We start from the raw sequence: 16,962 nt of genomic DNA, 5'->3' as shown, positions 1-16,962 counted from the left end.
ATTTTGCTTTTGTGATTTTGTTAGTTTGCAACCAGTGTACCATCACATGTATGAAAACACAGTTTTGTCATTTGTTAGCTATTAGGGACTATTTATATATCAAATTTATTTAATAAAACTCTTAGTATACCCTTACAAGTAGTCATAGTCATGCTGAAAAATGTAACTAGTGTTGGTCTTTATAATGTAATACTAGCAATTGCGTCAGATGTTGCAAAAGAGACCCCGTAAGGCCTAAATTCGAGAAGAATCGTGACATATAAAAATTCATTGAAGATAAAAATTAGTAAACTAAATGCAACTCAAAGTTATAAGATAAAGAGAAATCACTTACATTATGCCAATTTGACATATTTTATAAACTTTCCAACATAAATTGTCTCTTAATCTTCAAAGATGATCTTTCAGGTTCCAATAGCAAATATTTGATAGATTTTGGAAAAATACAGGTAGTAGATGACATCAAATAAGCTAAATAAAATAATCTTAATTCATGAACAATATGATGGTTATCTTTCCAAATCTAAATTTGTATCAGAACCTCACAAATTTTAGACATCATCACGTATTAGATGAAAATGAGCCAAACATGAAGTCTCAAATATTCATAATTTTTGGTGTAAAATCTGCAACTTTGATGGGAAACTCTAGTGCAATGCAATTGATGATGTTCAATATTTCCAATGTTTTCTCTAAGAACAACATCTCTAAAAATTGTAAAGAAACAACTTGAATTGCAAAATAACTTATAATTTTTATTTTAACATAGGGTTAGTTTTATTTATTTTATTTTATTGTTGGATAACATCTTATTCAATGATCACCTTTCATTAATTTTGAATTTATGACAACACTACCATTTTTTACGACAAATTTGTTTCTTTCTGACAAATAGTTCTCCCTTTTCCGACAATTTTGTAAATTCTTTTATGTTGACGGGGAGTACTGTCATCTATGTAACATTCATAACCCTTTGATTTTAAACATGATTTTGATCCAATTGCACGAAAGCATTACTAATGTGAATGGTACACGTTTGAGTAAGTCATTGGAAATGTGTGATTCACATGAACTCTGGAACATATAGACTCTTGTCAACCTCAGGATCTTCAATGCCTATAACAAGCATCCACTACTTCTGATGTTCTTCATAAACATGCAATCCACTGTTGGAAGCTCCTGTATTATTTCCACAAATTTCTTGAGGTGAAGGAATGAAATGAGGAAGGACTTGAATCACCTCGGGTAGTGCACTAGAGAAGAAAGATGTTCAATCGAATCCATGCCTTGTAGAGACTTTACCTAGGGAATTTTATCAGGATCAATACTTCCATTTGGTATGGATGTAGACCAATAGAAAATAACTACAAATAATTGAAATTTATTCAAAATGCAATCTTGTAGGGAATTTTGATCCAGGTCATCACTTCCTAGAGTAGAAAAAATATTGACTCGCATTCCTATCCAATCCAATGATGCAACTTAGTGGTAAAGTAGTCTATCCAATTATGTGAAATGGGCTTGTAACACTAATAGAGTGCTTGTTCAATGTTGTTTTCTCTGCATCTCCTCTCTGCCAAAGGCTGAAAGCTCCCATCATCTACTCGTGGGGTGAGTGTAAGTGGCTACTTATAGTAATGTAAGCCATGTTGTGAGTGCCTCCTAGGAATGCAAGAAGCCATTTATGAGATTCAGTGAAATCCAACTCTTGTGGATTCTGCTTCAAATGTGCAGAGAAAAAAGTGTAGTTCTGGAAGTGCAGGAGTCGAAGAATAAACATACACAACCTCTTCCTTTCATAGTTATGTCAGAGTATGCACTATGGGCCACATGGAAAGTGTGTAAAGTGGAATCGATTTGCAAAATTGTAAGTGCACTTGGTATGCCTAGAGTCTAAATTAAGTATAGGCTTGATTTAGAGAATTAGTGGCTTTGTTTTGTTATTTTAGGGACAATTGTAGAACTCATGTTTTCTGTATTTCTAAATTAATTCAAGAATTCTGAGTAGTGAATAATTTCCCCCTGGAAATGCATGTTAATGACCAAAAGTGGGAAGAACGAATTCTGAGAAATTGAGTTCATAGTGATATGCTTTGTTCGTTTAATACTTGCCCAAATTTCACTTAGCAACCAATGGTTTGATAATATATTTTAGGATTTCAATGCAATAAGCTTCTTCTAAAACAATAAATTGCGTATTTGCAATTTTTGGATAGGCTCCAACAAATAAACAAAGTTTCCTCTCAAATTCTATGTTTTTGTTGATTCATGTGCAGTCTTCATCATTCCTTTGGCATATATGAGAGCTAATTTTATAAGATAACATTACCAAACATAGGGTGGGACAAAACAACCTTGCCACTTATCACCTTTTCAGATGTATATGTAACACCCTCCTCACACATCTACCCAAGTAACTAGTCAACCGAGGTAAACATGCGACAAGAGGCTACTATGATTGGATTCAACCTCCTATGTGACCTTAAGGAAGTGGAATCAACAAAACACATCAACCAACCTATCCACATCACCAACAAACCACTCATGAGACATGTCAAGCACTCGAACATCCTGTCCCTGGGTCCCACTGATGTTCTAGACATCTTAAGCCTTAGTCGCTTTCATGTTATAGGCATGACAACATCCAAAAACCCAAATTCGCTCTCACAAGCTTGCTTGCCAGCGTCTAGAGACCCAATTTTCCAGTGTTATGCCAACAATCCCTAGATTTGAGCCACTTTTTCAAGCTCAGAGCCCAGGTCACTGCCCAGAATGGAATGATAACTTAAGAGTAGTAAAAGAAAATGGAAACAATGATGCAAAAGAAATAAGTTAAACAAGACCTTAATCAGATCCCTACTAGCCATGATAGACATTTCATCAAACATGTCGCAAGCATGTAATCTATAGGTGTAACCAACAAAATTAAACATAGGGATCTTGTACTTATCTGAGAATCGTTAAGAACCATTGTTCCCTCATGCCATTTACTGCATTACCATCTATTAGGCCATAGATACATTATCCATCCATTTACAAGCAAAAACATGTTGAGAGTCATACATATTTGTTTGTCATAAAACACACATATAACCAACATAATAACAACAGAAATACTCGTGAAAGTATAGCCATATAGACCACATATAATCCATCAAAATGCTCATAGAAATACAAGGAGAAATAACCTTTCATTAATGATGCAAAAACCAAACCCGGGATGGGACTTCCACGTTCCACCAAACCATAGAATGGATGAGCCAAATCTCTCTTCAACCATTCACCCCTATGCCATATTCTAAGCATGAATGTGGGACTCAAACCAAAAGAACCAGCCAGGGCATACCGAGGCTAAACCACCTCACCCTCATCAATAGAAACCAGGCTTTAAGTAATCCATCCTGGATCACTAAGCCAACACAATGAACACATCCTAATAGGATTTACCATGATCTCCACTTGATCACTAGGCCAAACAAGAATGGATGCCTCTGTATTTCTCCACCTATACCATGAGGAATTTTCTTGTCTCCTAGTCTCTTAGGCTTTACTGCAATCTAAACCCGGGTCACTAGGCCCTAAACCAAGATCCACTCTTTGGGATTTACCGCATATCTCAAACCTGAGATTACTAGGCCCAACAAAGAGAAATACACCTCTTGGCTTTATCGTATATCCTTCCATTCATTGACAAGGATTCCTAGGCCAACCGAGGCAACACAATCCTGGCTTTACCGCAACCCACAGTCTGGTTCAGGGGTCACTAGGCCAGTGTCTTTACCGTGATCCATAGTCTGGTTCAAGGACCATTAGGCCATGTGCTCTATCATTCAGAGATCCACCCCACTTAGCTTTGAATTCATCCAGTAATCCAGCTCAACCAAGACATGAGAACCCCATCACACCATGGCTATCCAGAAATGGCAAGGCTAGGTTGAAAACATTGTTAAACCTGGCAAAACCCATGCCATAACAGCAAAAGAACCACATGCAATACCATGCATGTCAAATCTAGCAAGAAAAATACACATGCAAATCGATCCCTGTAATGAATCTTGTAGTAGTTGCTTGATCCTTCCTTTCTCTGCTTGATCTTTGCTTCCTCTTTCCTTCTTTGCCTTTCTTGATCCCATGCATAACCAAAGCAAAAGCTTGAGCCAAGAGCTTACATTGAATAAGAGCTTAACACTAGAAAGAAGAAGCATGCCAATTGATCCTCAAAAGCCTTTTTATGAGTGAGGCCTCTATTTTCTTCATCTTCCATTATTTTCCTTCAATTTCCTCCTCACATGCAATATGTTACCTTTCACCTTCCTTTTCTCCTAATTCCCAGTATTTTCATAGATAAATGTGCCAAAAATTCCATTCCGCCTTTCCAAATCCTTCTCCATTGCCTTTGTCAATTTCCTTAGCCATAAACAATCAAATGAACACCCACACTAGGATGTCTTGCCCAACATTCAACTTGGAATACATGTCCCATCAATCGTGGTCTTATATATATATTTTTACATGGAATTTTCACCAGGGCTGTTACAGAACCCTCCTCCTTGGGGGACATCATCTTCGATGTTCAATGAAACCTATAATCAACAAGGCTGTTGAAAACAAAACATGTTGCCCATGGAACTCTATAACACATCTCATTGCAGTATTTACAATGAATGACCTTCTTAAAAGCAAAACATCATGACAACATGACCAGATAACAACCATACCGCATATTGGATCTTTATAACACAACTCATTACGATATTTACAATAACCATATATACACATATGCACATTTGATAAACCAGCAAATAAAGGATATGATGCATGCTTCCACAACAAGGGAATACAGAGGCTCACACCTCCACCGTCAAAGTAATACCAAGATTCACCTCCTTCCCAGGAAGTCCATAATCCACTACCATAATCAAAGTTGCATCCAATTTCCAACGCTACAATCCTGTGCCACTTGTCCTTTCAACGAACAATTACCGACTCATTGTCCTAGGGCGCACTCCCAATGTGTATCTGATTCCATCTGGTAATGCTAATGACCAAAACTAATATCTCCGTGACATTCCCTTGTTTGCTACACAGTCCCTCGGGAAATCCGGTCAACCCCTTCCGTGTAGTAAGTCACCTTCCAATTTCGTCGGCATCCAATATCCTGGGTGATCCATCCCTTAGAATGTCTTCCTTGCATCGGAAGATACAAAACCAAGGCATATACCTACCTCAAAACCATCATACCAGTCATAGCATACTCATGGAAATCAATGGACACTATTAGGTAATAGTGTCCCACAATGTCCCTACTCCTTAAGTACTCTACCAGCATACTGTTGCATGTTCCAATTTATTTCGCTGCTGCTTCCAGTTCTTGCAGTCGATTTCAACCACCCAACCTGGCATGTTCATGCATTCCTATTCCAAGCACATAATTTCCATTAGATTCAAATAAATTGAAATAACATAAAATCTTACCTCATCAGTAGTTCGTCAATAAGGTACACTTGCAATCTTGTTCGCTTCTTGTCACAACAAGTCAAACTAACTATTTGATCAAAACATCATGTATAAATATATCACATCAAGTTAGACCAGAACACAACCATCATAGATCAACATCAGAAATCATATGTAACCATCATAAACCAGAATCATAGATCACATATAATCATCATATACCATACTCATAAATCATATGCATAATAAAACTAAATAAAATGTTGATACTTATCCTTTCATCAATCCTTAGCTTCTACCTTTGTCTTTATTCCATATGCACTCTAGATCAGTTTCCACACTAGACAAACACCCAGTGCCTTCTCTTAAACCATGTGCACATACACATACAATCAAACACTACATACAACACCATGCAATACATGCACCTACACCTGACATACAACACATACACCTACACCCGATGTACAACACAACACAAATATGTATATAGAGTGCAACACAATGAATGCATATGTCATAATACCATGACTACACAATGCACATACATAGTACCACATGTCCGCAACACAACATGTACGCCATGCACTCAATCCCACATGTACACCATGCACTCAATCCCACATGTACACCAGTACCACATGTACAAAGCACCACCCAATGCACAATGTGTGCACAACATCACACGTACAAGACACCACCTGCACAATGTGTACACTACGCCTCATGTACATAGTACCACATGCACGTCAAGTACGTGACACCACATGTACACGGCACCACATGCACGACATGTACACAACACCACTTGTACAACATGTACACAACACCACATGCACACAACACCACTTGTACGATCATGCATACAACATCATATGTACATAGCGCCACATGTACAACATGCACACAACACCACCTGTACATAACACTGCATATCCATCATGTACATAGCGTCATCTATACACAACACTGCATATCCAATCATGCGCACAACACCATACGCAATATTCGCACAACACTACATGCACATAATGTCGCATATGCAACTTATGGACAACAATAGTACCACACATCAAAAACCACACTGTCTTTACCAAGAAACCTTGCTTCCAGTGTCTTATCCATGCTTGTCCCAACATGTCGCAGACCATACTGCTTTCATCTCACTGTTGTATCCCTCAATATACCATGTCCATAACATAGACATAATATAATCACATAATTTCAACTCATAACCATATGATACTGACCTTATATATTTGTCATGACTACTCTTCCCACTTGATTCGTCATAGCCAGGAACTTCTTCAAGCCATTCGCCTGCATAAGAAATCATTCCTCCACAAGGATGATTCCTAATGACCCTGTCAGACAGTGACATAGATACATAGATACATACATATATAATCATTAGCATAAGACAATCATCATTCTGCCAGATAACGACATGCATACATACATGATACATATATAACATAATTACCAGATAACATAAGGTCTAGGTTAAGAGAACTTCCTTTATTCATGCACAACATGCACAACATTGAGAAAAATCGTTCCAAACATAGCCAAGGCATCTGACACCTTAGATCCATTTACTTTACCTTTTCTAGTTACCTTTCACATGTCTGTACTGCCACCGTCCATGGAACAACCAGTCCAACCAATTTTCATAGTCTTACCTTCTAGTGCACCTACTTATGCACAAGCTTCATCTAAGTCTTACATTACCTGTTAGGTACCACACAACTCTCCCCGAGCTCCATTAACTTTCCTCTTTCCCAAACCATTCCCAAGACTCAAAACTTAAAAGGCAATACCAAGAAACAACCAATAAGAAAACCATGACAACCAACAACAACTGGACACCACAATAAAGTGGCATAGTTATGCACTAGACACGTGCAAAATCACAAATCAAGTGCAACAATCACAAAAGACCAAAAGCACAAGACTAACAACAGACACCATGACTCAATCCCCATGGTTCCCAAGGAAAGCTCGACCTGAGCCTTCTTCGAGATTTCATGGCAACCTCTCTTGCCATGCAACTCCCTGCATCATGCTATCATTAACACATAATTGTTAGTGCATAAATAAACATAACAATACACCATTTACCTCATCTTGTTGTGTCAAGCATGTTGCTTGCAACTGAACACATCCACACCATCTCTCAAGGGACTCCAATCCTTTGACAGATCCACTTGTAACTAAAGACTAGCTAATATACCTGTCAAGTACATGTTCATGAATATAGCATGTATCCACATAATGTTCGACAAGATTAAGGTTAAGAAGACTTCCTGTAGGCAAAGCACTCATTCGTTTGGAATTAGGGTTTCCAAACATAGCCAAAGGAATTCTTGCCCAATTCCTTTCTTTGACCTTTTCCTTGTTGCAATTGAGTGTTACTATGCATTGTCACATCACTCGACTGTTAGTGATATAAACACATCAACTATTACCTTGTCAGGATAATACCAACATGCTTCCTGCAACTGCTCACACATGTCAACCACATGTTCCAAATATCAAGACAATCATATCTATCAATTTGAAATCAACATTTAGCAGGACTAACAATCATGTCATAATCCATAGTCAACTCATAGTCATTAGACATAATGCTACAACTATCACCTACTTACACGCAAGTACATATCAACTGTCTCAACACATATGTATTAGTAAAATCATCTTAAAACAAGATCATTTCTTCACGCAACCATATAGACTCATACCCATGTCATGCAATTAATCAAACATTCAAGCAAGATATGAATGCACCATGTGAGATAAATCAACTAGACGACATAATCAACAATGAAGCACCCAATATACTGCATAAAAAAACTCATACCTTAGTGTATTTCAGGGGAGACTATCTTGTCTGCATGATCAATCAAGTTAACATGATATAACTTCACAACGTATCAACTCAAACATAAATAAGATCATGATATCCATAATAGTCACTATCTAACATGTTCACATCATAAACTCATAAGCATTTGTCATTCATGCATAACAATCAGATATGTACGATCAATCTAGATTAGTAAGACACCACATCACAAATATTTTGGCTCATACATGAATATCGCAACCATAACCATCTGCATATGTCAAACCAGGTTAACACAATGCATATAACATCAAGATCTTCAATGTAATGAACATAACCATCATGGATATGACCAATCCAATTTACAACATCAAGATCTTAGTGAAATAACCCTAATCATCAAGTTAATAGCATATAACAACAATAAATTATATATCATTCTCATCAACAATATATAATCTAATCATCAAGTTATCTAACATAAAACAACAATAGCAATGCATACAACCACATGTTACCATCATTCTTGACTATCCGACTCATGTGCATATGACTATGCTAATCAACTATCATCTATCATGTATGTAACCATAACATCAAAAGACATGTACATAAACCTAATGTATATAACCCTAATGCATATAACAATCCTTAACCTACATACTTGCATGCCCAACATACAAACCTGTATGACGACATGCTCTTGCCTCGAGGTCCAATGCTGCAACTTCACTTTGATGATTTGCATCTCCTGCTTTACCTCATTCAACACATTAGCATCATAACATACCAATAGCACCATGATGACCTAAATTGAATACCATGACTTCACAAGGCATGTTTGACCTACTATTCATGCATAACTATAACCAAGACTATACATGCAAAATGATTGCATATAGACATATAACACATGAAAACAAAACCATACACACATCCTTCTAGCTAGGGTCCTGTTGATGCCCCGAAATTCGTTGCAACAACATCGGGGAAACCACCCGGTCCGGAACTTAGTGCAGCTCCTTTTCCGTTTGGAATAGTGGCTCCGACTGGGGATAATGGGACCAGTTTCCCAAAGATTATAAGTAAACGGGATGGATGAATGATTTACGATATGAAGTGATAATAAACAAATAACTAAACTATAAAAGAAATATAATAACTATAAGCTAATCCCGGGATTTATCGATTCAGAGAATGCAGCGTTTGATAATCTATGCTTAATGGTAGGCATATAGATGTCACTAACAGTAAGCATAAATGTTTAAATCATTTGAGATTGCTCTGCATAAATAGTTATGCAGAGCGATAATAGCGAATTACTGCACTCAGTCATTTATATCATTGTTACACGCATGAGTAAAAGAGATAACAAATCACAAAACATTCAATAGTGATATGAAATGCAGACTTGCTGTTATATCGCATACATGTAATCAATAATAGCAAAATAATAACACAGCAATTCATATAATAGAAAAGAGAACAGATACAGATAATAGTACCATGCAAGCTGTTTGATCAATCCAATATATTAATCGCTATGTCGCGGTCCTTCCTTCCAACCAGAAAGCATTCCAAGCAAACGACAATAGTGCACAATTTGTTTAGATATCTTCGGCAAAATCACATAAACAATCTTTTGTCGACGCGTTTCGAACCAACCAGTGTGGTTCATCGTCAGGACAAGTTGAAGCACCAATTTGGATTATGCTTGATTAAATAGAGTGTGCAGAGACTCCAACAGCTATAATGCTAACGGCTAAATTTTGACCCAATGATCCTGGTCAACCACAATAGGCACCTCGGTCAAAAAGCCTTCCTCAGGGCCAAGAAGGAGCCTTCTATCCGTAAGGTTCCTAATGATCGTATCATGGGTGTGAACATCCCTTACATCCAAGGAACCACGGACAGGATTGCGAGGATTCTGAAGAAGTATGGTGTTACCACAACTTTTAGACCTCTCAAGACTATCCGTGGCTCCCTCAGGTCTGTAAAAGACCCGATTGACCCTAAGGACATGAAGGGGGTCTATGTCATTCCCTGTTCCTGTGGGACCCCTTATATTGGTGAGACTGGTCGCTCTATCAATCAGCGGATTAGCGAGCATTCGGCTGACTTAAGACATGGTAGGACCAAGTCCTCTGCCCTGGCTGAGCATGCAGGGAAAACTATGCATCATGTATGTATAGAGGAGGCTCAAGTCATTGCCAAAGTTGCGCATTTTCACCATCGCAAATTTAGAGAGGCCCTGGAGATCGAGAAAAGGCCGAACAATCTTAATAGGGATGATGGCTGGAAGATTAGTAGTTGTTGGGTCCCAGCCTTATCTTCCTAGCCTTTTTTCTTTGTCTTAGGGTTTCTGTCTCCCCCTTCCTTCAATTTTTCTTTTGGCTAATTTGTCCATTATTATGGAGCGTTCTAGTCTTTTATTAGTTAGAAATTAGTTTCGGGTGAATTAATGTATTATCCTTAACCCGTTTTCATTGATTTGATTTCTCCCATAATTTCATTATTTATACATTTATTATTATTTCTAGTATAGCCTTAGAATTGTGTCTTCCCTTTAACTATTGTCTAAAAAAACCCCTTTTTAGACCTTATAAAGAATAATATATTTCCTAATGACATAAATAAATATTGGACCATCAATATCGGACTTTACCTAGTATATCTTAATTCTAAGAATAATAATGTTTTGTTTGAAATTATAAATTATTAAGTAGATATAGATTTGTTATAAACATATATTATTTTACATAACTTATTAATTTAATGAACCTTTATATTTAATAAGGAATAGGATATATTTTAAAGAACTAAATAGTGAGGGATCTAGCTTACCATTGGACCATTGAATGATTATTACACAAGTTCCTAGTGTAACTAAATTATAAAATAATAGTAATTTATTATCATTCCTTGTATCTAAATAGTATTGGAATAATATCGAATAGAGATTATTTATTATTTATTATGAGATATAACGAACATTATAATTAAAATAATAATATATTAATAACATAATGAACTTTAATATTTTTTGAAATAATTGAATACTGATTAGATAATGTTTATTAATAGATATTTGACCATTAGGTTTAAAAGATAAAATTAGCTATACTATTAGTAAAAAATCTTGGGCTTTATCAACCCTATAGGTAATAATATATTTACCTAAGGGCTTATTTACCTTTAATTTTCCTATTAAAAAGTATTGAAACATTATTTTAAATTATGATGTACCAACTATATTAGTTATTCTAGTGGGCTTTACCTAATATATCTTAATTCTAGGAATAATGATGTTTGAAATTATAAATTATTAAGATTTTTTAATAAACATATATTATTTTTATTTTAATGAACCTTTATATTTAATAAGAAACATTTTAAAGAATTAAATTATAAAATAATAATGATTTATTAATTTAAATAATATTAAATATAGATTATTTATTATATGTTATGAGATATAATGACCATTATAATTTAAATAATAATATTTGGATTCCCTTAAGATTTGAGATATTAATATATCTAATTAAGCTATTTTTAAAAATATTAATTATCGAATTTTGTGGTTGACCAGGATCATTGGGTCAAAATTTAGCCGTTAGCATTATAGCTGTTGGAGTCTCTGCACACTCTATTTAATCAAGCATAATCCAGATTGGTGCTTCAACTTGTCCTGACGATGAACCACACTGGTTGGTTCGAAACGCGTCGACAAAAGATTGTTTATGTGATTTTGCCGAAGATATCTAAACAATGTTATGGATCACAGAAGTCTAAATTCGTTAATAGTGCACAATTTACTTAAAACAGCCTTCCAAGTAAAATTAAGAACCAGTGGTCGAGTTTCAAAAAAGAATATAGACTGAAGCACAATAGTGCAAACTTCAGCCTTTAAGTCTTTTACAAAATTTTACGACCCTTTCCAAAACAATGAAAGGGTCTATAAATACTATGCTAATCTAAATATCTAAATATCTAAAACTGAAAACTAACAAATCGGCATTAACAAATATCATTTTGCATTTTGGTGATTCGGCAGTCGGCGGCGATGCTTCAGTCAGAGGTCTCTTTACCTTTACTCCTTCGCTGACATATCGCCAGCATTGGCTCTACTTCTGGTGGAGTATTGAGGCGTGAAGTCAACTGTGCATCGTATGTGGCATCTTGGATATCGGCAATCAGGTATCGGAGAGCATCTGTTAGGCAGTTAAAAGCCGACCTTTGAGAATGTGGTTTAATCAGGAAAAGCCAGTATGCGTCGGCGGTCAAGGTATTCACTCCAGCGATTAACCGCCCTTGTGTCTCCAGCTCAGGATAATTCCTGTGCTCCAGCATGTTTGCGGTTGTTATGTTTCCAGGTGTGCATTGTGAAATCATGTTTGCCAGGTACAATGTATCATTGACTAGATTGATCATGTTTCTGGCAATCATTTTGCATCTGGATGCTGCCCTTTCCGCCTTCATTACCTGTGTGTTCCATTCCATGAAAAGTATGTCCTTGTATGTTACACAGATTCGGGACAAATTTGCCGCTTGCCCTTCTGGAGTGTCTTGCCATTCAATATACTCTGTTATATCGTCTTCAGCCTGATCCAAGTTACTCCTGGCTTTCTCGATTTGTTCACATACTGCTGTAGATGTTTCACAAAGTATCTCAGCTTCAACCAGTTGTTGGCACAAGAGTCTGGTCTGAGATATCAATGCGCTGTTTATTCGAGTTGCCTCTGTTCTGAAATCATCAATACTCTTGGCACCTTTGATACCTTCAAGCTGTGCTGACAGCTGAATTATTTGCTCCTCTTTAGATTTCATCAACAGCTCATTCGATGCCTTCAACTGGGATAATGCCTCTGACAATTCTTGTGCTTTCTGAATGCCACTTTGGTCTATCCTCAGTTTTTCAATTTGCTGGGTTAACAAATGATTCTCTTGTTGTTGGGCCAGCAATTGTTCTTCTACTTGCGCTGCCTTATTCCTTGCCTCTATCACTTCTGCTTGCAATGTGTATACCTCATGCTCTTTAGTCTTCAAAAGAAGACTCACTTCGAATGCTTTGTCAATGGTTGCCGCTGAATAAGCTCCCGCAAATTGCGACAGCTTTGTCAAATCTTCAGAGGGATCTAATTCTCCCTTCCAGACGACATTGCCCGTGACTGTTTGCTCAGTTGAAACAGAAGGTTGATCAAGCCTTCGCCTTTTCCTCGAGCGCCTTACAATGACTCTATGCTTAGGGCTGTAGAAAATGTCTAGGGGAGGAATTTCCTCTACCTGAAGATCAATTTGATCAGATGGGTCTTGAGTAATTACCTCAACATTCTGTACCATGGGTGGGCCGCTGGTTCCTTCTAGAACCGGAGAAGAAGTAGTATCGGGAGTCTTTGAGGCGTCTGAGTCTTTGGAGGCTTCCTTACCACTTATAATGGAATCGAATTGGTTCCATTCTTTAATCAATTCAGGATCAACAGAGATTTGCTTACTCTGTTCTTTCTCTTGTTCAATCCTCTGCTGTTCCTCGAATGCCTCCCGCTGTTGCTCCTCTTGTGCTCTTCGTTGCTGTTCCTCCAATTCCCTTTTCTGCCTATCTTCCAGTTCTTTCTTTGCTTTTTCTTCTTCTTCTCTTTTCCTCTGTTCTTCTAACTCCCTTTGCTTTCTTTGCTCTTGTTCAATTTGTGCTTTTTGCTGCCTTTCTATCTGTTCTCTTCTATGCCTTTCTGCCTGCAGCTTGTTTTGCCTTTCCTCCTGTTCTCTAATTGTAACGGGAGGTGAATTTATTTCCAGCTGATCAGGCTCGCTTGAGGATGATGTTGGGGTTGTGGATAATAAATCTAGAGGCAAAGTTTGCAACCTTTGCTTTCTAAGTTTATTAAATTCAGTTAATTCCACATCTTCATATCTCATTGCAGCAAGTTGTTTGACTTGGCTTATTGAATCGGCACTCATGAACAGGTCGTCAAACTGGTCTTCTTGATGAACAACCTTTGTCAGCTTAGCCTGTTCCAAGGCAATGAAAGCAGTCTTTTTTGGGTCATAGAGTCTATTTGGAATAGAAGCTAGAGATACCATTTGGAGTTTTGTTGCTTCCTTTTCTGCATGCTTATAATTTAGCAGCGTATAAACTCCAATTCTTAAAGGAAAAGATGGCCATCCTCTCTTCTTCTCCTCTTTGAGAGTTTGTGTGACACCCTCAGACATGATCTGATAGGAGATTTCTCGGGCTAACAATTTATCTGGGATGTACAAGGGGAGAACATGTGGCCTAGCCTTGCTTCCAAAAACTCTGATATAGGAAAAATGTTCTTCGCCGAACCAATGGGCTACGGCTGGTAGGTCAAAAGAAGCTTCATAAGAAATTCTAGGGATAGGTCTGTCAAAAATAGAATAGTGAACGGGAACCATAAAACCATTGCAAATTTGATACAAATGGTCTTTGTGGGAGGGTTTCCACAATTTCCGATGATACAAATGAATAGGTGTTGGGTCATGGGTTGTCCATCTCCAACCAAGGACATGAAACTCAGAATTAAAACAAAGGGTATCCATAATGTAGGCAGAGTAAGAGAAGGGTGGGATTTTTCTCTCGGTGACTCTGTTTTTGGCCCTAAACTCACGAATAGCTATGACCAACTTATCAGACAGAATAGTGGCCCAATCCATGATTATACTATTAACGGCCGCTTCCATTAAGGGAACCATATCAACATGGATATTTGCAGAGTCATGAAATCCCCACAATCTACACATCATAATTCCAGCATAGCAATAAGGTGAAGCCAAAGAAGCATTGGAGTACTTACCCGACATATCCTGCTTGTGTTTTGCTGGATTTTGCCTCCAATCTCGGAGAGGTTCGGATGGTGATTCATTCTCTTTGGCGAACTTCTCCACAAAGGCTCTGTTATAGACTTGCTCGGGTTTGGGCAAATGATACATCCGTCTCAAGTCGTCAGGCTTGAAGGAACCGAAAATCCTTCCATCCTTAGTATGGAAGGTTCTATCAGTGAGAGTAATTTCTTCAATTGCCCAACGTACCACATCAGTATAAGGCAAGACTTGTTCTCTGGCTGCTATTCTGTGCAGAAAGGAGTCAGCCAGATCTTTAAGAGTTGCCTCAGACTTTCTTAGTTCATCCACACTTGCCTCCGTTACTGTCGTTTCTGGTTGTTCTGCTTCTAGCAAATTGTATGTTCCTTGCCATGTAGTGCCAGGAAGACCAGTGCATGTAGTATCTGAGATTAAGCCTTTCTTTGAAACTATAGCAGCTTGGCCTGAGACATGTGTCGCAGTAGAACCTGCCACCTTCTTGAACTTCTTTCCCATCATATTCAGACTTCTCTCGACAGTTGAATTCTACACAAATGCAAGAGAAATCGTAACAAAGAAATAACAATGACGATCCATAATGGGATAGATATATTATTTGAAGCGTGGTGAGATTATTTCTAAAAGTGGCTGCGGATCTAATGATTTGAGAAGGCACCGCAGATGCAATGATGGTGATTTTACAGCCTGCAGCTCCATAAATGACCATTACTTAAGTTATTAAACCGAATGACCCCTTAAAGCGTGCAATAGATTTTTTCAAAGGTCTAATCGTAATTGCTCGTTAATTCGAAGGGGCAAAGCTTTAAATACGCATGCATTACCTTATCCCTTTACTTAACGGCATTTTGAAATCTGTGCTTTTGTCAAATTGGATTTAAATATAACTTTAATGCTTTGAAATAATCACCTTTTAGGGACTCAGGTCATCATTAAGCGTCATCGCATCGCATCGGGAGTGTGAGTGACATTATCATTTGGGAAAGATCTTAGCGAATGCCGATTGCGACATTGTATCATATTAGCGCGCGAACATAATCCCTAAATGTATATCAATTGATTTACCGACTACCGATAGCGATATTACATCGCATCGGGAAAAGATCTGAACGTCTTATGAAAATGCGTAGGATTCTGCTGACTACCGATAGCGATATCGCATCGGGTCGAAGCTTTAAAACATTTTTCATAAGAAGTAGCGCCGATAGTTGATCACCGATATCGTGTCGCATCGGGGAAAAGGCATGTGCTTTTTCTGTGTGTGCATTGGCTATCGCCGATGGCCGATAGCGATATCGCATCGGGAAGAACCAAGGTGGCAAACGACCTTGCGATTGCTTTTTCGGACTTAACCAAAAATTGCTTATTATTTGTTCAACAAGGCTTTTATGCACAAATTCATTTGATTATCATACCTTATCCGAACAAGTTTATTAATGCCAATTAAAATTTTTAAAAGGGACCCATTTCATATGTAAATTGTTTGTGATAAAAATGTTATGAAATGGGGGGTTGTTGTAGGGCACAACAATTGGCGATTCGCTGGCAGAACCAGTTATCTCTGGACTAATAAATATACTTACGCCTTTTCAAATAGAATCTTTATAAAGGAAAGGAAATTTCTAATATAACTAGATGTCTATTGATTCTGAATAAAACAGGTTTCTTCATTTGACTTCCTCTTTTTATAAATGCACTTTGAGTTTTAAAAGAAGTCCTTATTGGTTCATAAAGGTAAAATAGAAAACTTTTCCATATCAGCTTTTTAAAATAAACTCCTCTGTCACAGGTAGAGCCTCTGCTGCCAGCAAACGTTCATA

Source organism: Pinus tabuliformis, chromosome 3_2 (genome assembly GCF_031772625.1).
Source record: "Pinus tabuliformis cultivar Carrire ecotype Pingquan chromosome 3_2, CPIR1, whole genome shotgun sequence".
NCBI lineage: Eukaryota > Viridiplantae > Streptophyta > Pinopsida > Pinales > Pinaceae > Pinus > Pinus tabuliformis.
The sequence above is the reverse complement of the archived record's forward strand: the minus strand, read 5'-3'. Positions refer to the sequence as shown.